This window comes from Nyctereutes procyonoides, unplaced genomic scaffold (genome assembly GCF_905146905.1).
Source record: "Nyctereutes procyonoides isolate TBG_1078 unplaced genomic scaffold, NYPRO_anot_genome, whole genome shotgun sequence".
NCBI classification, from domain to species: domain Eukaryota; kingdom Metazoa; phylum Chordata; class Mammalia; order Carnivora; family Canidae; genus Nyctereutes; species Nyctereutes procyonoides.
In genome coordinates, this window is record NW_026575042.1 from 30,142,893 (window position 1) to 30,166,731 (window position 23,839).

A 23,839-nucleotide genomic window follows, 5' to 3' on the forward strand; every position below is an offset into this window, starting at 1 on the left:
CAACCTATAGAATGGGAGAAGATGTTTGCAAATGACTCATCAGATAAAGGGCTAGTATCCAAAATCTATAAAGAACTTATCAATTAACAACCCAAAACCTAAAAAATCCAGTCAAGAAATGGGCAGAAGACATGAACAAACATTTCTCCAAAGAAGACATACAAATGGCCAACAGTCACATAAAAAAATGCTCAGCATTACTCAGCATCAGAGAAATACAAATCAAAACCATAATGAGATCCCACTTCACACCACTCAGAATGGGTAAAATTAACAACTCAGGAAACAACAAATGTTGGAAGTGAAGAAAAGGGAATCTTCTTACACTGCTGGTGTAAGGCAAACCAGTGCAGCCACTCTGGAAAGTGGTCTGGAGGTTTCTTAAAAAGTTAAAAATAGAACTACCCTATGACCTAGCAATTTCATGACTAGTTATTTATCCAAAGGATACAAAATGGTGATAAAAAAATGGTACATGCATGCCGATGTTTATAGCATCAATGTCCACAATAGCCAAACTATAGAAAGAGCCCAGATGTCCAACAACAGATGAATGGATAAAGAAGATGTGTTATATATACGCAATGGAATAGTACTCAGCCATCAAAAAGAATGAAATATTGCCATTTGCAATGACATGGATGGAACTAGAGGGTATGATGCTAAGTGAAATAAGAGAAAGATAGATACCATATGGTCTCACTCATTTGTGGAACTTAAGAAACAAAACAGGTGAACATAGGGGAAGGGAAGGAAAAATAAAATAAAAACAGAGAGGGAGGCAAAGCATACGAGGCTCTTAAGACTAGGCAACAAAGAAAGGGTTGCTAGAGGGGAGGTAGGTGTGGGGATGTGGTAATTGGATGATGGGCATTAAGGAGGGCACTTGATGTAATGAGCACTTGGTGTTATATGCAACTGATGAATCACTAGATTTTACCCCTGAAACTAGTAATATACTATTATTAATTAAATTGAATTCAAATAAAATAAACAAAATAATTATTGGTAGGTATTTGCTTACTTCCATTTTGTTTTCTAGCTGTTTTTGTTGTTTCTCTTTGTTACTTTCTTATTTTCTTACTCTTTTCATATATAGTTTAATGACTTTCTTTAGTGATATGCTTTTATTCCTTTCTCTTTAACTGTTGTGTATTTACTATAGGTTTTTGCTTTGTGTACTGAGTGGCTCACCTATAAAAACTTGTTTATTAACAGTCTATCTTCTTTTGATAACAAGTTTGATCTATTCTAAAGCTCAACATTTTCACTTCCTCCACCATATTTTATGTTTTTGATGTCACATTTTACATATTTTTATCTTGTGTATTCCTTAACTAATTACTTTAATCATAGTTATTCTTACTTTTTTAAGTTATTACTATTATTACTATAATATTTTTACTTTTTTAACTTTCCTACTAGCTTTATAAGTGACTTGAGACCTCAGAATCTCAGGAAAGGTTTAGAGTCAGCTCTTAGATGTGTGTTTAATTAAAAGCTGCCCCTCATGCTGCAGCTATGATGATGAGCTAATTGGCTTCTTTCACAGAAAGATTGAATTCCTGAGTCTATTGTCTTTTGCTGTGCCCTGGGATAGCTGTTTATAAGCTCCTTCCTTATTGGTTACATCCTGTAGTACTCATGAGTATAAGCCCTGTGGGGCCCAGAAATATAAGCCCCTGTCCTCCAGAGCCAGGCAATCAAGGGATGTCCCTTGTGTGGCTGCTGCAAAAATAGAGTCACCAGATGTAAAAGCCAGGAACCCAGTTGTGTATAGAATCTCCCTTCTGGGAGATGCTGGCCCCCTAGGAGAAGGAGAGACCAAAGATAGTACCTGCCTAAATGAAGTGGGGGAAAGGAAAAGAAAAAAAAAATCAGAAAAAAAAAAGAAAAAGAAAAAATATGACGCCTTCTGGCTTTAACAAGGCAGAGGAAGAGTATACAGGAGCCCACCAGATGGAGCATAAAAATGGCCCCTGAGGGAAAGGAGAAAAAAGATGGTGTCTGTCAGCTTTAGCAAGGCAGAGAGCAGGCAGGAAGATAGTTCTTACCAGTCTCTCTCTCACCCTGGAGAGTATCCTATCAGGCCCCTGCCAAATGCTTTAAATTAGGAAATGAGTCTTTCACATGAAGTCTGGGCACTTTGCAAAAGGCTGCTTCTAGCAGGGCCCTGGGGTGGATGAGTCTGCATGTGGGACCTGTAAGAGATGTTCCTTGGTTCACCGCAGTCTTGTGGGTCTCAAGGACACAAGCCCTGCTGGTCATCGAGTCAGATGTTTGCAGACTCATCTTTCAGGTGCCATTCTAAAAGTTGGGGTGTCTGATGTAGCATATAAACCCTTCACTCCTCAGGTTTTGAGTTTCCTTTGGGTTATGGAGGTAGAGTTTATGGTGAGATTGTATCTCAGCTTCTCCTATCAAATGTGGTTTTCATCTCATTTGCCCAATGTTAAGGTGTTGTTCACCAGTTTTTAGAGGGTTTTTTTGGAGGAAATTTTTATGTACATAGCTATAGATTTGATGTATCAACAGGAGGAGATGAGTTCAGGATCTTGCTATATCACCACCTAAACCTTGATAAACATTTTTATGAGAATATTAATCTATTGTCCTAGGTTTCACAATTTATACTCTACACATCTCTCTCTCTCTCTCTCTCTCTCTCTCTCTCTTAAAGGTTTTATTTATTTATTCATGAGAGACAGAGATAGAGAGAGAGAGAAGCAGAGATAGGCAGAGGGAGAAGCAGACTCCATGCAGGGAGCCTGATGTGGGACTTGATCCCATATCCTGGGATCATGCCCTGAGCCAAAGGCAGATACTCAACCGCTGAGCCACCCAGGCATCCCACTCTACATATCTCAAATATAGCGTGCTATTGAAATTGCACTAACATTACAGGTAAAAAAAATTCTTTATCTTATCAAAAAGATTTAAAGATGCTGGCTTGAAGTGCCCAAAGCCTTATCTCTTGGTGGAATTATAACCAAGGACCTCACTGTGCTATAGTCAAATCTTCATTCACCAAGGAGTTTTGGCTAGGCGAGAAATTTGTGACAAAATATGCTTGGTTTTAGAATTATTCTTGATCACACATAAAGGAGACCAGAAACAGGAAGATGAACACTCAGGTGGTCTCTGGCTCTTTTTGTCTTCCATCTATGTGCCATTCATTCATTTGGTCTTCACCAATGCTGGGCCTATTTGTTATTTCCTGGGAGCTTAAGATCCATGGTAAGAAAAAACAACCTTACTTTGCACTCTGAAAATTTAGAGTCCAGGGAGAATACTAGTAGTAATAAAACAAATTGTGAGAGTCAATGTAAAATTATAGGTGTGGGAAGAGTTACATAAGAGGAATTCCTAGTAAATGAGAACCTAGGCAATGTAGCCTTAACCTGGCTGGGAAAGTCAGGAAACCTTTCCTGGGAAGAAGCCATTTGAGCTAAAACCTGAAAGAATGAGATGGAATTCCAAGATGAAAAGACCCTTTGGTAATATGGAACTTAATGAGTGCAAAGGGCTTGAAAGAAGGAAGCAATGGCCAGATTGCTGGAGAAGTGGGCAGGAGCCAGAGCATTCAGGGCTTTGTAGACTGCATTAAAGGGTGTCTCAGGGTGCCTGGGTGGCTCAGTTGGTTAAGCATTTCACTTTAGCTCAGGTCATGATCTCAAGGTCCTGGGATTAAGCCCTGTATTGGGCTCAGCAGGGAGTCGGCTTGTCCCTCTCCCACCCTTCTGCCCCTCCCCTCTGCTTGTGTTCTCCCTCATTCTCTCAAATAAATAAATAAGATATATATATGTTTTTAAAAGAATGTCCCTTTTTATCCCCAAAGCAATGAGAAGACTTTCAGGGTTTTGACTAGTGGTATGACATGGTCAGATTTACATTTTGAAAAGATGCCCATTCTGGCTACAGGTAGAGAATTGGATTATAGGGGACAAAAGTGATTCAGGGGATATTGTTTAGGAGGCTACTTTTAAATCCACACAAAAAATGAGAGTGGCTTGAATTACATCATGCAGGATATGGAGAGAAAAGGCTAGATTTGAGAAGACTTGGATATGGAGGATGCGGGCAAGGGAGGCCTAGCTTTCTGTGCTAGGAGACTGTAGGGATGGGCATGCCATTTGCTGAATTAGGGAGCAATAAAAGGTGAAAGACTGGTTTTCAGGAAACGATCATGAGACTTTGTATGTGATAAATTGAGTTTGAGTTTGAAGTTTATTTGAGGCTGCTGAAAGGAGCTCTCAAGTAAGCTTTTGGGTATTGGTGTCTGTCCAAGGCTTCCCCCCATCAGGCTACCACTGTGTCCGGCTTCTTGAGACACATTTTAATTCCTCTAAGAACCTTTAGTAGGAACCTGCCTTGGATTTAGACCCTGGGGCTGCATTCTCTGGCCCTGGCCTCCTTGAAGTTGCACAACAGGCCTCACCCCCCCTCCCCACACAGACCGGCCTTGAGCCTTAGCCTGGTTGTGTAGTTCTCTTTCCTCGACCTTGCGCTACAGGTGGAAGTAACTCCTAGAAGTAGTTTCCTCACCTCTAGTCCAATTCTTTCCATTCTATCCAGTCTGTCTACACTATATTCACCAGCAGGCTTTTAGGTTTGATTCTATTTACTCTTCACCTGTGGGCATGAGCCTTTTGAGGGGTAACTTTAGTGGTGACCCCTATTCCCAGGGGCCTATTAGTTTCTGGTTGCCTCTCAGCTGCCTCCAGCACAGATTTCTTGTCTCATTCTATTTTAGCTGGAGCAACTTATTACCTCATGGTGAATTTCTTGTTTCTTTTCCTGACATTACTGTAGTTCTCAGCTTATGGGCAGAACTAAGAATATTGACAGGTCTTAGGGTATCTCACATCCCCAAGTCCTATTTGGCAACTCGGCACCCAGGTAGTTACCTCAAAATGAATGTCTAGCATCTGTTAACTTCAATTTTAGAACAGAAAAATACTTGACAAATATAGTAATAATTACAGACCATTCCTTCCCAGAAGAGCAGGGTCATCTTCAGTATATAAAAGCCTTTTTTTTTAAACAATTGATTGATTGGTTTACTGATCATTTATTTGACAAAGATTTCCTGGGCTTGTTCTCAGGGTTTGAATTAGGTTGGAGGAATTCCTTGTACATCTTTCATTTACAAATTGACCAAAGAAATCTTTGTTCTCCAGTTAACACAGGAAAAATAAATAGCTCAGACGCTCCTGGCAGCAATAGAGTTAATTAATTTTGACCCAATTTTTCCAAAACTTAATTTAAAAAAAAAAAAACCAACACTTATTCACTTGCTAGAAGCACTTTACTGATTTATTTCTCAACATCCCACTCCTGGTCATTAAAAATGATGACTGAAATGTTTAAAAACCTGTAAGCTTCATTCACAATTCTGTGTGAATCTACCTTGTCATAAGATTTTTATTTTTATCTACCTTAAGTTTAGACTACAGAGATAAGCTGGCTTACTGTGACAACTTTTAATTATATAGAAGTAAGTTTCCTTGACATATAGTTTAATTTATCTGCATTTTATCTCAAATATATCTGCAATAAAAAATGAGATATTTCTCAGTGGTTTCCAACTATCACTGTGAATTATGTAAGAAATGAAGAGCGTTGTTTTCTGTTTGCTGTATGAGGAAACTGAGTCATAGAGCAGTTAAATAAGTATTAAAGATCACCCAATGTCTGTGGCTGCAGAAACTAATAAATTCTCTGCTGGAAATAAAATGCTTCAAATGGATATAGCTACCTCTGATCAGTCTCCATGGATTCTTCCATGATAATTCATTTTATAATACTTTTTCCTCATTTTGAGTTCCCTTCATGTACTAAAAATCATGGTCATTCTCATATTGCTTATTTTTGTTCAAATTTTGTTTATAATTACTTAAAATTGCTTTTCATCTATATGTGGTTTTGATCATAGACTGTGGCTGCTAGAGAGCAAGGCCCACACTTATTTATTTATTTTTAATCTCCTTAGTGTCTAGAGTACAAAGATTAGCATATAATCAGGGGTCAGTAGATTTTAGTTGATTGCAGCTCTGTGTTTTCCATACTGTATTTTTTTTTAAAGATTTTATTTATTTATTCATGAGAGACACAGAGAGAGAGAGACAGAGACAGAGGCAGAGGGAGAAGCAGATTCCATGAAGGGACGGACACTCGATCTCGGTACCATGGGATCACACCTGAGCCGAAGGCAGATGCTCAACCACTGAGCCACCCAGGCGTCCCTACCATTCTGTATTGTTTTGACTGAAAAGTTTCTGAAATTTCTGACAAAACTCTGCTGATTGGTGGTCAGTGAAGTAACCCAAGACCAAAGAGGATTCCTGCTTGAATTTTACACATTGCCCTGTCTGTGGGCTGATACTGTTAAGAGAATAAAATTATTTTAGGCTGAGCATTTGAAAAATTCGCAGTGTAAAGGTTTTGCCAGTGTGTCAGAACTGAATGCGGGTCTTCTGATTTCAAATCCCATACTTTGTCTACCTGTTTATTTACTCCTTAAAAAGCAGAAAATTTGGGGTATGGGGTCAACTTTCCTCCAGCTTTGAGAATGTGTATAGCAACATTCCCTAATGTTTCCTAAACATTTCCTAATGAGGGAAGCAAATACTTTTCACCTAACTAATATGCTTTCATGTTAATCCATAAATTTACAAGGATTATTCAATGTTGAGAAATTCCAATAGTGTAAATAAAAAAAAATTCAAAGCTTTGATTTAATTCTTGCCAGTGTGGGAATGTCCTACTTTTGTTTTTGCACATACGTATTTTAATTTATGTTCCAGTTTACGAACAGTCAGTTGAAATATTAGTCCCAAGTCAAGGTCAAACACCTCACACAAAGAATAGCATTTCTCTAAAGTGCAGTACTTCTGTGCAGTTGAAGTGTATATTTCATGAGCAGAACTCATTGATCTGATTCTATAATACTCACAAAACTCAGGCTCCTTTTGAAGCAATAATGATAATGCTCTCTAACAAATATGGAGTCATCTGTGTTCCATTTCTTTACACATTACCTCATTTGGTCCTCATAAGGGCTCTGTTAGTTGGGTAGAAGAGTTATAATGATTATTAACATGCACATTTGAAATCAGGGATCTCAAAGCTATAGTTATATGGCTAAGAACATGAGTTCTGGGTTCAAATCTTAGTTTTATTACTAACTAATTCTATGACATTGGGCAAATAAAAACTTTCTCAGTATCAAAACTTTGGAAGTGGAGAAAACACTATCACCTGGTTCCTAGAAAATTAAATCAGTTAAAGGATCTAAAGTCCTTAGCATATCACCTGGCACATACAGAAAGCTCAATAAATAAAACTCTTAGTATTAATTCAACTAAACCTCTCTCTCTCTCTGTCTCACACACAGACACACAGACCCATACACACACACCCCACACGCACGTTACCAACAACCAACAAATGAGTGGAACAACATTTATATATTCTTTCTTTTCAGTCACTCTTTGGATGATCTCATGCAGTTTTATGGCTTTCAATACTATTAATTCATTGATGACTTCCAAATATATATCTCCAATCTGTACCTCTTCCCTGAACTTGTATATCCAACTACCAACTTGAGATCTCCTTCTGGATGTCTAATAGCATCTAAAATGTAATGTATCCTGATGTGAGCTCATTCAGTATCTCCTGCAATTTTCCCCATCCTGGGTAATGGTTAACTCCATTCTTCACCAATTGCTCAGGTCACAAATCCTGGTATCCTTCTCAGCTTTTCCTTGTATTCCTTACTTCTTTCATACTACACATTGGGTTCAGAAGTAAATTATGTTGCTACTACCTTCAAAATACACCCAGAATGCTATCACTTTCCACTACTCCCTACTTACCACTATATATCATATCATACATTATACTATTTCACCTTGTTTATTGTCTGCTTCCCTTGTTAGAAGGAAAGCTTCATGACGGTAAAGAATTTTTTCATTTTATATACAAATTCTCTATGCTTAATACAGTCGCTGACATATAACAGGTACTCAGTAAATAATTTGATGAATGAATGAATGAATACTTATTTAATAGGTGAAAAAAGCTTCACAGAAGCTGATTAACTTGTCTAAGAACAGGAGTAAGTAATGGCACCTAGGTTTATGTGGCTCTAAAGCCAACATTTATAAGTACTACACATTTTGCCAGGGTTAATTTCTGGATATTGGTCATAACCTAGATGTGTCTTCAGGTACATGTTAATGTAGTGATGTCTTAGCATGTCCTTGGGAAATAAAGATTTCTTATAACAAAATCAGCCAGTGTTTTTTTAAAAAAATGCTTTTCAAGGGTAAGTGCTTCCTGGCCTGAACAAAGGGAGGGAAGAGAGGCTTGGGAGGACTGGGGGAGGGACTTTTGATCTGCCCATATGGCTACCCCCTTCCTGGCCAGAGTCCTCAGATTCCTGAGAGCACATTTTGCTTAGGCTAGTGAGGCGTCCTTTGTCTTCCTCACCCTCTTTCTTTCTTCCTCTCTGTTTCTTTCCATTGTGTCTTTTAACTTATCCCCATCTTCCTTCATGATTTTCCTTTTCTCTTGAGCTCTGTATTCTCTTGTCCCAAACTGCTCTCCTAGCTCCTTATTTTGTGAGTTTCCCCCGCTCCTCTCCCCTGCATGAATGTCAGTTCCATCTCCTAGGGCACAGGATCTAAAACTAAAACTCATCATACAATATATGAACCTGGTACCTTGAACCCCTGAAATTTCACATAGGTACCTTACCTTACATGAATGTTAAATGACCTTGGGATAGGTAAAGATTTTGTAAAGGGAATACGAATAGCAGTTATCATGAAAGCTGAGGTTGATAAATTAGATTTCATTAAAATAAGAAATTATATTCATCAAAAACACTGAAAAGTGAAAATGCAAGCCACAGACTAGAAGACGGTATTTCAAAGGATTTATATCCAGCACATGTAAAAAACTCCTACAAATCAATAATGGACAATGTAATTAAAAATGGAAAAAAACCTTGAACAAACACTTCACCAAAAAGTATATTCAAATGACTATTAAGTGTAAGAAAAGTTCCCAACATAATTTTTCATCAGGGAAATATAAATTAAAACCAAAATGAGATCATCACACAAATGAGTGCACCTCCCAGAATGACTAAAATTAAAAAGACCTTCAATACCAAGTACTAATGAGAATATGAAGTAATTCAAATTGTCATATATTGGTGGGAAGTAAGTAAATAAAACCACTCTAAAAAGTAAAACATAAGCCTACCCCATTACTCAACAATCCCATTACTGGGTCAAGAAAAATGATATTATATGTTCACCAAAGTTATGTACAAGAATACCCATTAGTAGCTATAAGAAAAGAAACCTGGGAACGGCTCCTATATCCATCAACAGGGGAAAGGATAAGTAAATGTGGTGTACTTATACAGTGCAATGTGGCACTGCAATAAAATGAACGGACTCCAACCCTACACAACAGCATTAATGAATCTCAGACAGCTGTTGAGCAAGAGAAGCTACACACAAAAGAGTACTATACACACTTTATAATTCCCTTTATATGTTGTCCCCAAACAAAACTAATCAATAGAGATAAAAGTTAGAATAGTAATAATCTCTGCAGCAGTCTGCTGACAGGGAAGGGGCACCTGTGTATTGAAAATGTTCTAAATCTTTTTTTAAATTTATTTTTTATTTTTTGAAAATGTTCTAAATCTTAATCTGGATGGTATTACACAGGTGCATATGAATATAAGAAATTATCAATCTGTACATTTATGATTTGTGCACTTTATGTAAGTGGCACCTAAATATAAAAATAACATCTTCCCTTCCAGGTATTTACTACACAAAGATTTATACGTAAATATTCATAGTGGCCTTAGTCATAATAACTCCAAAGTAGAAATTACCCAAATGTGAATCAACATTTGAATGGACTAACAAGCTATGGGACACCCATATAATGGAATTTACTTAGCAATAAAAAGAACTAAACAATTGAGAAATGCAACATGGATGAATCTCAAAGTCATTACATTGAGTGAAAAAAGCTAGACGCAAAGGACTATATATCATATAATTCCACTGATACAAACTCAGAAAATTCAGGCTAATTTATAGCATCAGAAATAAATTGGTTGATTAGTTATCTGGGTAAAGGATAGGGATGGACTTACAAGGGGATGGGGAAACCTTGGGTATGGGAGGGAAATGTTCTGTATCTTGATGGTGTCAATGGTTTCCAGGAGCATAATGTCTCAGGATGCATCAGATTGTACCTTTTGAAGGATGACTTCATTTTCCATAAATTATACTTTAATAAAAATTATAAAAAGTAATATATATATCAAATTAAGAATACTCAGTGGCTTGGGCTTGAGCAAAAAGGTGTAGAGGGCACTAGTTACATAAACTTCAGTTTCCTTCCTAAGACCCCTACATCTCCAATAAAATTAAAGCTAACATAAGCAGGATGTGTGTAAGGAGGAGGGATGCTCCCACCCACTTTGCCATATGGATACAAATGGAGGACATGAGTGGGGAATGGAGAGCAAGAATGGATGGTAGAAGACCAACATCATACCAGTAATTTGAACTAAAGGAATTTAAAGGATTGTTAACTCCATAATTGATAAAGTAAAAAAGAAAACACAGAGGTATCAGGCAGCAATTGTAGGATGCAGCTACCACCCCTAGGTTTAGGGGAACAGATGGAAGAGGTTAGAATTATTAAAGCTTGGAAACTCAGAAGATGGTCTTGGGGTCTGGGACTCACAGCTTTGAGGAAGAGGCCCAAGCTGGCTGGTGCAAGTGTTTCTGAGGCTTGTTTTATAAGTATCAGAGAAACTAAACACTGGCTTCAGCTTCTACTGTAGAGAGACGTGGCTAATATTGAAGTGAAGAGACATTTCTGGGGTGACACTTTCAGGAACAGGAAGCAAACAGGTAAAAGTATATATATCCTTTCTCCCTCCATCAGCCTTGTAGTCTTCCTATAGCGCCTATGGTGGCAGAGCTGGAAAAACCAAGATGTGGTCTGCAGATTGCAAGCTCCAGCATCATAAGCATGGTAAAGAAGGGGATGAGGAACAGTTTGAGGTTGAAATTGGGCCTCAGACTAGTTTGTGTTTAAATCTTGGTTTTGGGGCAGCCCCGGTGGCGCAGCGGTTTAGCGCCACCTGCAGCCCAGGGTGTGATCCTGGAGACCCTGGATAGAGTCCCGCGTCAGGCTCTCTGCAGGATGCCTGCTTCTCCCTCTGCCTGTGTCTCTGCCTCTCTCTCTCTCTCTCTCTCTCTCTCTCTCTCTCTCTCTCTCTCTGTGTGTCTCTATGAATAAATAAATAAATAATCTTAAAAAAATAAATCTTGGTTTTGTCCCCCCGCTTGTGTGACCTTGGGCAAGTTACTTAACTTCTCTGAGCTTTAGCTCAGCAAGGTAATACTCCATTCTAAACTTGTAGTAGTGGGCCTTCAGTAAATGGACCTTAATATTTGATTTCTTTGTTTACTTGTTCTTCTCTTACATATCCCTGAATCACCCCCAGCATCATGACCCAATTACCCAGTCTTTGGGATGGCTGTTCTTAGAGGCTACTTAGAGATGCAAAAAACTAAAGTGTGGCAGGGTTGGATTGTGGTCCATGGGGTAGCACTTGGATTTCAGTCCTGGGGAGGAAGAAATTAAGCAGCTGGCCTATCATTCATTTCTCTCCTATTAAGAGGAAGACACTCCTGGGAGACAAAGAAAGCAAGTGATCTGCTGTAATCTCCTTATAAACATGCTGATAATCGGCCTCCTAGTAAATAAACTAACGAGACTGACTAGGAAGAGAGTACCCACCTATAGAATGCTCTTAGCAGGAATGACTCTGATTAAGGATTGTTTATGGAAAACTAATTTAGAGTCTATGGATTGGCATGGCTCCTTGGTGGATTTCATGTGAGTTACATAATGATCTGGGTATAAAATGGAGATAATTCATTACCTATAATCTCCTTGCTGTGTGAGGTAACCCACGAATCTCTTTGGAGACTCTATCATTGCTCTGGGCCAGAGAGTACATTTCTGATGCAGGATAAAAAGATCTGGGGAGCCACTCTCCATGTCCTGGATCTCTCCTGGTTTTCCCTATGCTCTCAATTACATGTGTCCTTAAATTACTAATGAAGCTTGGTGCTGAGTAACAGAGAAACTCAAACTAACACAGAGTGTTGTTAATGTGATCCAGTCATGCTTTTTCAGTGAACAAGTATTATTATTATTTTTTAAATTTTATTTGTTTATTTATTCATTATAGACAGAGAGAGAGTCAGAGACACAGGATGGAGCCCCAACGCGGGACTCGATCCTGGGACTCCAGGATCGCGCCCGGAGCCAAAGGCAGGCACTAAACCACTGGACCACCCAGAGATCCCCTGAACAAGGTATTATTGAGACCCAAATACAGGAGGGCTCTAGAGGCTCTTAAGGTTGTGTATCAAACACTTTTAATTTTTAATTCACTAAATAATAGTCATGTTCTGGAATCTAAACTTACATGTTTCTCTGGCTACTATAATTTCCCCTTCTCTAAAGAATAGAGGTAAAATGAGTGCAAAACTTCCTTTAGAAGATAAAGGTTCTGGTCCTGGCTCTGCCACAAATGGGCTGTGTGGCTTTGGGTGGAACCTTCAATGTCTCTGAACCTCAATTTCCTTATCTGCACAATAGGAGGGTGGCGATCATACTGCCTTCCTCACAGAATGCCATAAGAGTCAAACAAAAGATGTAGGAAAATACTAAGTAAGCTGTATAAAAGTACAAAGTCATATTTCTTCTTGAGGTGTCATTTATTCTGTGTTGTCTACAGCTTCATATTCAAATATAAGTTCTCTACAATTTAAAGAAACAACCCCATCTCAGCCAGTGCTTATACTAATACTTGCTCAAATGTGTAGTTAAAAATCTGAATTCTCTTATTTGTACTGATACTTACAGATCCCCAGTTTATCTCTGTTTTCTGCAAAATATTTTATTGGGATATATTTTATATAAAGCAAAACACGTAGATCTAAAGTATACAGTTCAACCAATTTTGACAAATGCATACACCTGTGTAATTCATACTCATATCAAAATATAGAACATTTCCAGCATCCCAGAAAGATCCCATTTGCCCCCTTCTAGAAGATCATACCCTTCAGAAGCAGCCATTGTTGATTTCTACTGAAGTATGTTCATTTTGCCTGTTCTAAAACTACATACTTTCTTGTGTTTGGCTTCTTTCATTCAGCATAATGTTTTTTAAATTTAGCTATATATTATCGTGGGTATCAGTAGCACATTATTTTATTGTTTTCTGTATAGGCTTCCATTGTATAAATAGGCTACAATTTATATATATTACTGTTGATGACCATAAGAGTTGTTTCCAGTTTTTAGCTATTAAGAAGAATAAGGCTAAGGACAGTTTTTTTTTTGTTTGTTTGTTTTTTTGTTTTTTTTTTTTTTAAGGACAGTCTTATACAAGACTTTTGTAGACACATGTTTTCACTTCTATTGGGCAAATACCTTAGAGTAGAATTATTGGGTCACAGTATAGATACATGTTTAACTGTTTAAGAAACTGCCAAATAGTTTCCCAAATTTTATGGGAATTATAGTTTTTCCATATCCTTGTTGCCATTTGGTGTTGTCAGACTTTTTTTTCAGTATATCCATAGGTATGCTGTGGTATCTTTAGGGTTTTTTTTCCAAGTTTTGTTGGATTCTTAAACTGGTATCTTAAAATGGCCTTGGGGGTGATCATGAAGGTATATGCAAAAATTTATGCCCACTTACATTTTCATGAAAATAGGATCTATACATTTCAACTTCTCAAAGCAGGCCCTCATTCCCTCAAATGCTAACAATTATACAAAGAGCAGTTTCTAAATATGTGATTTTTTTAATCTGTCTGATAGCCTAAGCCATAATTAACTAGTGACAATCAACTATTTATATTCTTACATCTTAAAGATTTTGTTTTACTGTAACATGCAGTTAAACATAACACAAATTCTTACTAGCTCTGAGTGTCTTAAAATACCATTTGGCCCAGATTTCTAAAATGTCCTTTTGTACACAGTCCTTTCTATAATGAAAATCATGTTTTCTGGCCCTGTGCTATTAGGAAAGGAAGTTTGTATTCCTGATTTGATTAAGGAAAAATTAGTCATGGAGACTTACACAAGGAAGGTCTTTTGGTCTACCTTCAACTTGAGGAAATAGAACAGAAATAAGAAATAAGAAATAATCGCCTATTCAGCATGCTCTGTAAGGTCCAATTTATAATTGTAACTAACCTCATCATTGCAAGTTTTAGGAATTTGCTTCCTAAACTGTTGTTTATTTTCATGTGCATGATTTAGCAAAAGTTTTCAAAGCACCATTTGTATGTGTCTGTGACATAAAAAGCCAATGAGGTTCAGAAGAAATAAAGTTTCCTTTTTACAAACCCCTCACATTCACTTTTAAAATTCACACTGACTGAATTCAAGGATTAAAGAAAAAATTGAGAAATGTTTGCTCCTTCTTTGGATGTCCTGCTTATGCCCAATTCAAAACGTCATTAATGTGTGGTGGTCATTTCCAATATAATTTAAAAGAAAGAAAAGAGCAGCTTCTAGCATTTATTTTGATAAATGCCTTTTGTCAAGCATTTAAGTTTGAATAAAAGTAACATAGAATTGTGTATTGGCTGATCTACACTGTATCCAAATTGCTTGAATATTAAAATAATGAATGAGATACAGGAGGATGGCACTTCATTCCAGACTACTGTAGTCATAAAGGCATTAGTTTAATATCTCATTTGATATGACCAAAGGAGAACTGAAGCAGAGGAGAAACTTCTGATATACTTTTATTTTTCTGGTAACAGATTTATTGATATAATTCACATACCATTCACTCACTTAAAGTGTTTTCGGTTTATTCAGTTTATTCATGGAACTGTGCAAACCTCACCAGAATCAATTTCAGAACATTTCCATCATCCCCAAAGAAACCCTACACCCTTTAACAGTCCCATGTCCCCAGCTTTCCCTCAGCCTTTCCAGCTCTAGATAAACATCAATCTATTTTCTCTATCCATTGACTTTTTAAAAGGATTTTGTTTACTTGAGAGAGAGTGCCTGCTTGTGTACAAGTGGAGGGAGGGGCAGAGGAAAGGGAAAAGCAGACTCCCCATTGAGTGTGGATCCTAATGTGGGGCTCACTGTGGGGCTTGATCCCAGGAACCTGAGAGCATGACCTGAGCCAAAGTTGGATGCCTAACCAAGGAGCCATCTAAGTACTTTTCTATCCATTGATTTTTATGGATATGCCTATTCTGAACATTTCAAATGAATGAAATAATACAATATGTGGTCTTTTGTGACAATTTTCTTTCAATTAGTTTAATATTTTTGAGTTTCATCCATGTTATAACATGCATTCACATGCCATTCCTTTTTATTGTTGAAGAATATTCCTATGTATGGATATACCACATTTTATTTATCCATTCATCGTTGACAAATGTTTGGGTTGTTTCCACTTTTCTGGCTATTGTGAATAATGCTATGACTATTTGTGAACGTTTATGCATAACTTTGCATAGAAATATGTTTTCAGTTCTCTTGATATATATCTAGGAGTGGAATTGCTGGGTCATACAGGAAGTATATGTTTAATCTTTTGAGAAGCCACCAAACTGTTTTCTGAAGCAGTCACACTATTTAACATTCCCACTAGTACTGTATCTGGGTTCTGATTTCTCTACTTCTTAACACTTGTCATTATCAATAATTTTTATTATAGCAATTCTAAAGCTATGAAGTAGTATCATTGTGGTTTGAGTTGCATTTCTGATGGCTGATGATGTTGAGCATCTTTTCATGTGCTTATTGGCCATTTGTATATCTTCTTCGCTAACTTTTTAATTGGGCTATGCTCTCATTATTGAATTGTGATACAGTTTTGATACGCTATTGAGTAATAGAATGAAATAGATTTCCACATGAGTGAAATCATATAATAATTATCTTTCTCTGAGTTATTTCACTTAGCATAAGACCCTCTGGGTCCATCTACATTGTTGCAAATGGTAAGATTTCATTTTTGATGGTTGAATGATATTCCATTGTATATACATACCACATCTTCTTTTTTAAAAAAATATTTTTATTGGAGTTCAATTTGCCAACATTTAGCATAACACCCAGTGCTCATCCCGCCAAGTGCCCCCCTCGGTGCCCATCAACCAGTCACCCCAAACCCCTCGCCTACCTCCCTTTCCACTACCCCTTGTTCATTTCCCAGTTAGGTGTCTCTCATGTTCCATCAACCTCACTGATATTTTCACTCATTTTCTCTCCTTTCCCTTTATTTCCTTTCACTAATTTTTATATTCCCCAAATGAATGAGACCATATAATGTTTGTCCTTCTCTGATTGACTTATTTCACTCAGCATAATACCCTCCAGTCCCATCCACGTTGAAGCAAATGATGGTTATTTGTCGTTTCTAATGGCTGAGTAATTATCCATTGTATAAGTATACCACATCTTCGTTATCCATTCATCTTTTTTTTTATTTATAAATTAATTTTTATTGGTGTTCAATTTACCAACATACAGAATAACACCCAGTGCTCATCCCGTCAAGTGTCCCCCTCCGTGCCCGTCACCCATTCACCCCCACCCCCCGCCCTCCTCCCCTTCCACCACCCCTAGTTCATTTCCCAGAGTTAGAAGTCTTTATGTTCTGTGTCCCTTTCTGATATCTCCCACACATTCCTTCTCCCTTCCCTTATATTCCCCTTCACTATTATTCATATTCCCCAAATGAGTGAGAACATACACTGTTTGTCCTTCTCCGATTGACTTACTTCACTCAGCATAATACCCTCCAGTTCCATCCACGTTGAAGCAAATGGTAGGTATTTGTTGTTTCTAATGGCTGAGTAATATTCCATTGTATACATAAACCACATCTTCTTTATCCATTCATCTTTCGATGGGCACCGAGGCTCCTTCCACAGTTTGGCTATTGTGGACATTGCTGCTATAAACATCGGGGTGCAGGTGTCCTGGCGTTTCACTTTCACTGCATCTGTATCTTTGGGGTAAATCCCCAGCAGTGCAATTGCTGGGTGGTAGGGCAGTTCTATTTTTAACTCTTTGAGGAACCTCCACACAGTTTTCCAGAGTGGCTGTACCAGTTCACATTTCCACCAACAGTTGAAGAGTGTTCCCCTTTATCCACATCCTCTCCAACATTTGTTGTTTCCTGTCTTGTTAATGTTCACCATTCCTACTAGTGTGAGGTGGTATCTCATTGTGGTTTTGATTTGTATTTCCCTGATGGCCAGTGATGTGGAGCATTTTCTGTTGTGCTTCTTGGCCATGTCTATGTCTTCCTCTGTGAGATTTCTGTTCATGTCTTTTGCCCATTTCATGATTGGATTGTTTGTTTCTTTGCTGTTGAGTTTAATAAGTTCTTTATAGATCTTGGATACTAGCCCTTTATCTGATATGTCATTTGCAAATATCTTCTCCCATTCCATAGGTTGCCTTTTAGTTTTGTTGACTGTTTCTTTTGCTGTGCAGAAGCTTTTTATCTTGATGAAGTCCCAGTAATTCATTTTTGCTTTTGTTTCTCTTGCCTTCATATATGTATTTTGCAAGAAGTTGCTGTGGCCAAGTTTAAAAAGGGTGTTGTTGCCTGTGTTCTCCTCTAGGATTTGATGGAATCTTGTCTCACATTTAGATCTTTTATCCATTTTGAGTTTATCTTTGTGTATGGTGTAAGAGAATGGTCTAGTTTCATTCTTCTGCACGTGACTGTCCAATTTTCCCAGCACCATTTATTGAAGAGACTGTATTTTTTCCAGTGGATTGTCTTTCCTGCTTTGTCGATGATTAGTTGACCATAAAGTTGAGGGTCCACTTCTGGATTCTCTATTCTGTTCCATTGATCTATGTGTCTGCTTTTGTGCCAGTACCACACTGTTTTGCTGACCACAGCTTTGTAGTACAACCTGAAATCTGGTATTGTGATGCCCTAGCTATGGTTTTCTTTTTTAATATTCCCCTGGCTATTCGGGGTCTTTTCTGATTCCACACAAATCTTAAGATGATTTGTTCCAACTCTCTGAAGAAAGCCCATGGTATGTTGATAGGGATTGCATTAAATGTGTACATTGCCCTGGGTACCATTGACATTTTCACAATATTAATCCTTCTAATCCGTGAGCATGGAATATTTTTCCATCTCTTTGTGTCTTCCTCAATTTCTTTCAGAAGTGTTCTGTAGTTTTTAGGGTATAGATCCTTTACCTCTTTGGTTAGGTTTATTCCTAGGTGTCTTATGTTTTTGGGTGCAAGTGTAAATGGGATTGACTCCTTAATTTCTCTTTCTTCAGTCTCATTGTCAGTGTATAGAAATGCCACTGATTTCTGGGCATTGATTTTGTATCTGCCACACTGCCGAATTGCTGTAGGAGTTCTAGCAATCTTGGGGTGGAGTCTTTTGGGTTTTCTATGTAGAGTATCATGTTATCTGTGAAGAGGGAGAGTTTGACCTCCTCTTTGCCAATTTGAATGCCTTTTATTTCTTGTTGTTGCCTGATTGCTGAGGCTAGGACGTCTAATGCTATGTTGAACAGCAGTGGTGAGAGTGGACATCCCTGTTGTGTTCCTGATCTTAGGGGAAAGGCTCCCAGTGTTTCCCCATTGAGAATGATATTTGCTGTGGGCTTTTAGTAGATGGCTTTTAAGATGCTGAGGAATGTTCCCTCTAACCCTACACTCTGAAGAGTTTTGATTAGGAACAGATGCTGTATTTTGTCAAATGCTTTCTCTGCATCTATTGAGAGGACCATATAGTTCTTGTTTTTTCTCTTGTTGCTATGATCAATCACATTGATTGCTTTACGAGGCTTGAAGCAGCCTTGCATCCCAGGGATAAATCCCACTTGGTCATGGTGAGTAATCTTCTTAATGTACTGTTGGATCCTATTGGCTAGTGTCTTGTTGAGAATTTTTGCATCCATGTTCATCAGGGATATTGGTCTATAATTCTCCTTTTTGGTGGGGTCTTTGTCTGGTTTTGGAATTAAGGTGATGCTGGCATCATAGAACAAGTTTGGAAGTACTCCATCTCTTTCTATCTTTCCGAACAGCTTTAGTAGAATAGGTATGGTTTCTTCTTTAAATGTTTGATAGAATTCCCCTGGGAAGCCATCTTGCCCTGGACTTTTGTGTCTTGGAGGTTTCTGATGACTGCTTCAATTTCCTCCCTGGTTATCGGCCTGTTCAGGTTTTCTGTTTCTTCCTGTTCCAGTTTTGGTAGTTTGTGGTTTTCCAGAAATGCATCCATTTCCTCTAGATTGCCTAATTTATTGGCTTATAGCTGCTCATAATAAGTTTTTAAAATCATTTGTATTTCCTTGGTATTGGTGGTGATCTCTCCTTTCTCATTCATGATTTTATTAATTTGAGTCTTTTCTCTCTTCTTTTTAATAAGGCTGGCTAATGGTTTATCTATGTTATTAATTCTTTCAAAGAACCAACTCCTGGTTTTGTTGATCTGTTCCACAGTTTTTCTGGTCTCTATTTCATTGATTTCTACTCGAATCTTTGTTAATTGTCTTCTTCTGCTGGGTGAAGCATTCATTTGCTGTTCCTTCTCTAGCTCCTTTAGGTGCAAGTTTAGCTTTTGTATTTGAGTCCTTTCAGTTTTTGGATGGATGCTTGTATTGCAATGTATTTCCCCTCAGGACTGTGTTTGCTGTATCCCAAAGGTTTTGAACGGTTGTATTTTAATTCTTATTAGTTTCCATGAATCTTTTCAATTCTTCTCTAATTCCCTGGTTGACCCTTTCATCTTTTAGCAGGATGATCCTTAACCTTCACGTGTTTGAAATCCTTCCAAACTTCTTCTTGTGGTTTAGTTCTAGCTTCAAAGCATTGTGGTCTGAAAATATTCAGGGTATGATCCCAATCTTTTAGTATCAGTTAAGACCTGATTTGTGGCCCAGTATGTGGTCTATTCTGGAGAGAGTTCCATGTGCCCTTGAGAAGAATGTGTATTCAGTTGCATTTGGATGTAAAGTTCTGTAAATATCTGTGAAATCCATCTGGTCCAGTGTATCATTTAAACCTCTTGTTTCTTTGGAGATGTTGTGCTTAGAAAATCTATCGACTGTAGAAAGCGCCATGCTGAAGTCTCCCAGTATAAGTGTATTATTATCTAAGTATATCTTAACTTTGGTTGTTAATTGATTGATATACTTGGCAGCTCCCACATTCAGGGCATAAATATTCATGATTTTTTAGGTCCTCTTTTTGGATAGATCCTTTAAGTGTGATATAGTGTCCCTCTTCATCTCTTACTGCAGTCTTTGGGATATACTTTAATTTATCTGATATAAGGATGGCTACCCCTGCTTTCTTTTGAGGACCATTTGAATGGTAAATGGTTCTCCAACCTTTTATTTTCAGGCTTAGGTGTCCTTATGACTAAAATGAGTCTCTTGTAGACAGCAAATAGATGGGTCTTGCTTTTTTTATCCAGTCTGAAACCCTGCATCTTTTGATGGGATCATTAAGCCCATTCACATTCAGAGTTACTATTGAAAGATATGAATTTAGTGTCATCATGATACCTATTCAGTCTCCGTTTTTATGGATTGTTTCCTTGGACTTCCTCTTTCTTTTACAGAGTCCCCCTAATATTTCTTGCAGAGCTGGTTTGGTGGTCACATATTCTTTCAGTTTCTGCCTATCTTGGAAGCTCTTTATCTGTCCTTCTATTCTGAATGAGTGCCTTGCTGGATAAAGTATTCTTGGCTGCATGTTCTTCTCATTTAGGACCCTGAATATATCCTGCCAGCCCTTTCTGGTCTGCCAGGTCTCTGTGGAGAGGTCTGCTGTTAACCTAATAATTCTCCCCATAAACGTTAGGGATCTCTTGTCTCTTGCTGCTTTAAGGATCTTCTCTTTATCTTTGGAATTTGCAAATTTCACTATTAAATGTCTAGGTATTGAACAGTTTTTATGATTTTGGGGGGGGGGGAAATCTCTCTATCTCCTGGATCTGAATTCCTGTTTCCCTCCCCAAGTTAGGCAAGTTCTCAGCTATGATTTGTTCAAATACACTTTCTGGTCCTCTGTCCTTTCGGCACCCTCTGGAACACCAATTAAACATAGATTTTTCCCTCTGAGGCTGTCATTTATTTCCCTTACCCTATCCTCATGGTCTTTTAATTGTTTTTCTCCTTTTTCCTCAGCTTCCTTCCTTGCCATCAATCTGTCTTCTATGTCACTCACTTGTCATTCTACCTCGTTAACCCTTGTTGTTAGGACCTCCAGTTTGGATTGCATCTCATTTAATTGATTTTTAACTTCGGCCTGATTAGATCTAAATTCTGCAGTCATGAAGTCTCTTGAATCCTTTATGCTTTTTTCTAGTGCCACCAGTAGCTTTATAATTGTGCTTCTGAATTGGCTTTCTCACATTGAATTATAATCCATATTCTATAAATCTGTGGCAGAGAGTACTGTTTCTGATTCTTTCGTGGTGAGCTTTTCCTTCTAGTCATTTTGCTCAGTGCAGAGTGGCTAAAAACAAGTTGTATTGGAAAAAGGAGAAAAAGAGAAAGAAAAAAGGGTGGGGGGAAACAAACAGAAAACAAAAAACTAGGAGGGGTATCCTCTGATTCTATATACTGTAAGTCCCTAGACTTTCCTTGGAACTTTCCAGCGCTGCTCTATCAAGAACTTGCTCTTCCCCTGTCCTTCCAGCTGGTCTTCTGGGGGAGGGGCCTGCTGTGCTAATTCTCAGGTGTGTGCACCTGGGGGAGCTGCCCAGCCCCTTGCCAGTTGTACGGCTCAGTGGGAGCTGTTTATCCTGTGAGGCCCCTGCTTCCTGGCGGCCCTGCTCAGTCCCAGGTACAAGGTGACACCAGGAGGAACAACAGCAGTGGCGGCGGCCAGCTCTCCAGCTCTAGAGTCAGCTCCAGCAGTAACTACTGCAGCTTCCAGTCCGCAGGGGCCTGGATGCTCCAGGGCGGAGAGCGGGGGCCAGTGATTTGCACAGCTTGGGGGTGCCGGTGGGCAGGTCCTCTGCCTCCACCTGTCCTGAGGGACCGCCGGATTTTGGGCTGTGTCCCCCCAGCGCCCTGGGCTCTTGGGCCTGCACCGTCTGGGCTGCTCCCGGGGCCACACAGCCCCCTCCATGCTGAGCTGCCGCCTGAGCAGCCACCCGAGTTGAGCCAAAGGGAGCTCAGGCCAGGGGTGTGGCGTGCTCTCCTCCGGGGCGCAGGTCCTCTGTTAGTGACCCTGGGAGCCCGAGAGCATCCCTCCCCTCCTGGGATCCTGCCCGAGCTCCCTGCGAACGCCTTTCCATCCGGGAAGATTGGTAAAGCTCCTGCTTCTCTGGGCCTGGGCTCTCCTGTCCTGGGGGCTCTCACCACTTGGCCTTAGTCCGGCTCCTTGCGGGGGCCCCTCCCCCTTGGATGTTTTTTTATTTCTTTATTTTTTTCCGTCTTCCTTCCTTGATAGAAGCGCAAACTCTTCTCACTGTAGCATTCCAGCTGGTCTCTTTTTAAATCTCAGGCCGAATTCGTAGGTTTTCAGGATGGTTTGCAAGTTATCTAGGTAAGTTGATGGGGACAGGTGACTTGGGGACCCTACTCTTCCACCATCTTGCCTCCCCTCCTCGAGACTCATACCACATCATCTTTATCCATTCATCTGTTGATGGGAATTAGGAAACATAAGGGAAGGGAGGGAAAAATAAAATAAGATGAAATCAGAGAGAGGGGCAAACCATAAGAGACTTTTAACTATAGGAACTAAACTGAGGTTGCTGGAGAGGAGGTGGGTAGGGGGATTGGGTGATGGGTGATGGACATTAAGGAGGGCACATGATATAATGAGCACTAGGAATTATATTGCAACTGATGAATCATTAAACTACCTCTGAAACTAATAATATATTCTGTGTTAATCAATTGGATTTAAATTTTAAAAATTAAACTAAAAAACATAAGATATTAAGAAAATTTTAAAAATGGAGAGAACAAGAAAAAATATAATGAAATGGAAAAATTGTTAATACAGATATCTCCAAAATGATAACAATATACATATTGATTGAGATGTTTTGAATCACAGAGCTTAAGGAGGTGGAAGTCACTGTAAAGAGCCACAGGCAAAGCTCCTCTTTTATAGATGAGGAAACAAATTATTGTGAAAATTAAATGATTTCCTAAGAAGCTACAGCAAAGACATCAAAGAATGGAAATCCAAACTGAAATGTTTTTATGCAGAATTTGCTACTCTAGCTGATGCACTGTATTGCTTGGAAATGCAAAAAGATGCTCTGTGCTACCGAGAATTCTTAGATCTTTGCCTATTGTTCTCTAAAGACAAATGCAACATTTATATTTATTGCAATGGATCATAGAAGTCTTCTGTTTAGGACAGGACTAATGGATAGTGAGTTAGAGCCATGTTCTCAGATTTGAGCATGCGTCAGGATCTCCTGGGGAGCTTGTGAAAAAGACAACTGTGTCTAGCATACATAATACATAATATCATGTAAATATATGTTTTAAAATCACTGTACAAAGGGATCCCTGGTGACTCAGCAGTTTAGTGCTTGCCTTTGGCCCAGGGCGTGATCCTGGAGTCCCAGGATCAAGTCCCACATCGGGCTCCCTGCCTGGAGCCTGCTTCTCCCTCGGCCTGTGTCTCCTCTGCCTCTTTCACTCTCTCTCTGTGTCTCATGAATAAATAAATAAAATCTTTAAAAT

General features: G+C 38.7%; 1 long non-coding RNA gene across 1 annotated transcript in view; it reads left to right on the forward strand.

Annotated features, from left to right (window-relative positions):
* LOC129507199 (uncharacterized) overlaps nt 1-23,839 on the forward strand; it is an 87,410-nt gene that overhangs the window by 38,077 nt on the left and 25,494 nt on the right. Inside the window, exon 2 of the long non-coding RNA XR_008663939.1 lies at nt 12,314-12,440. This is a non-coding gene — a long non-coding RNA (uncharacterized LOC129507199). The remainder of the gene's footprint in view (nt 1-12,313; nt 12,441-23,839) is intronic.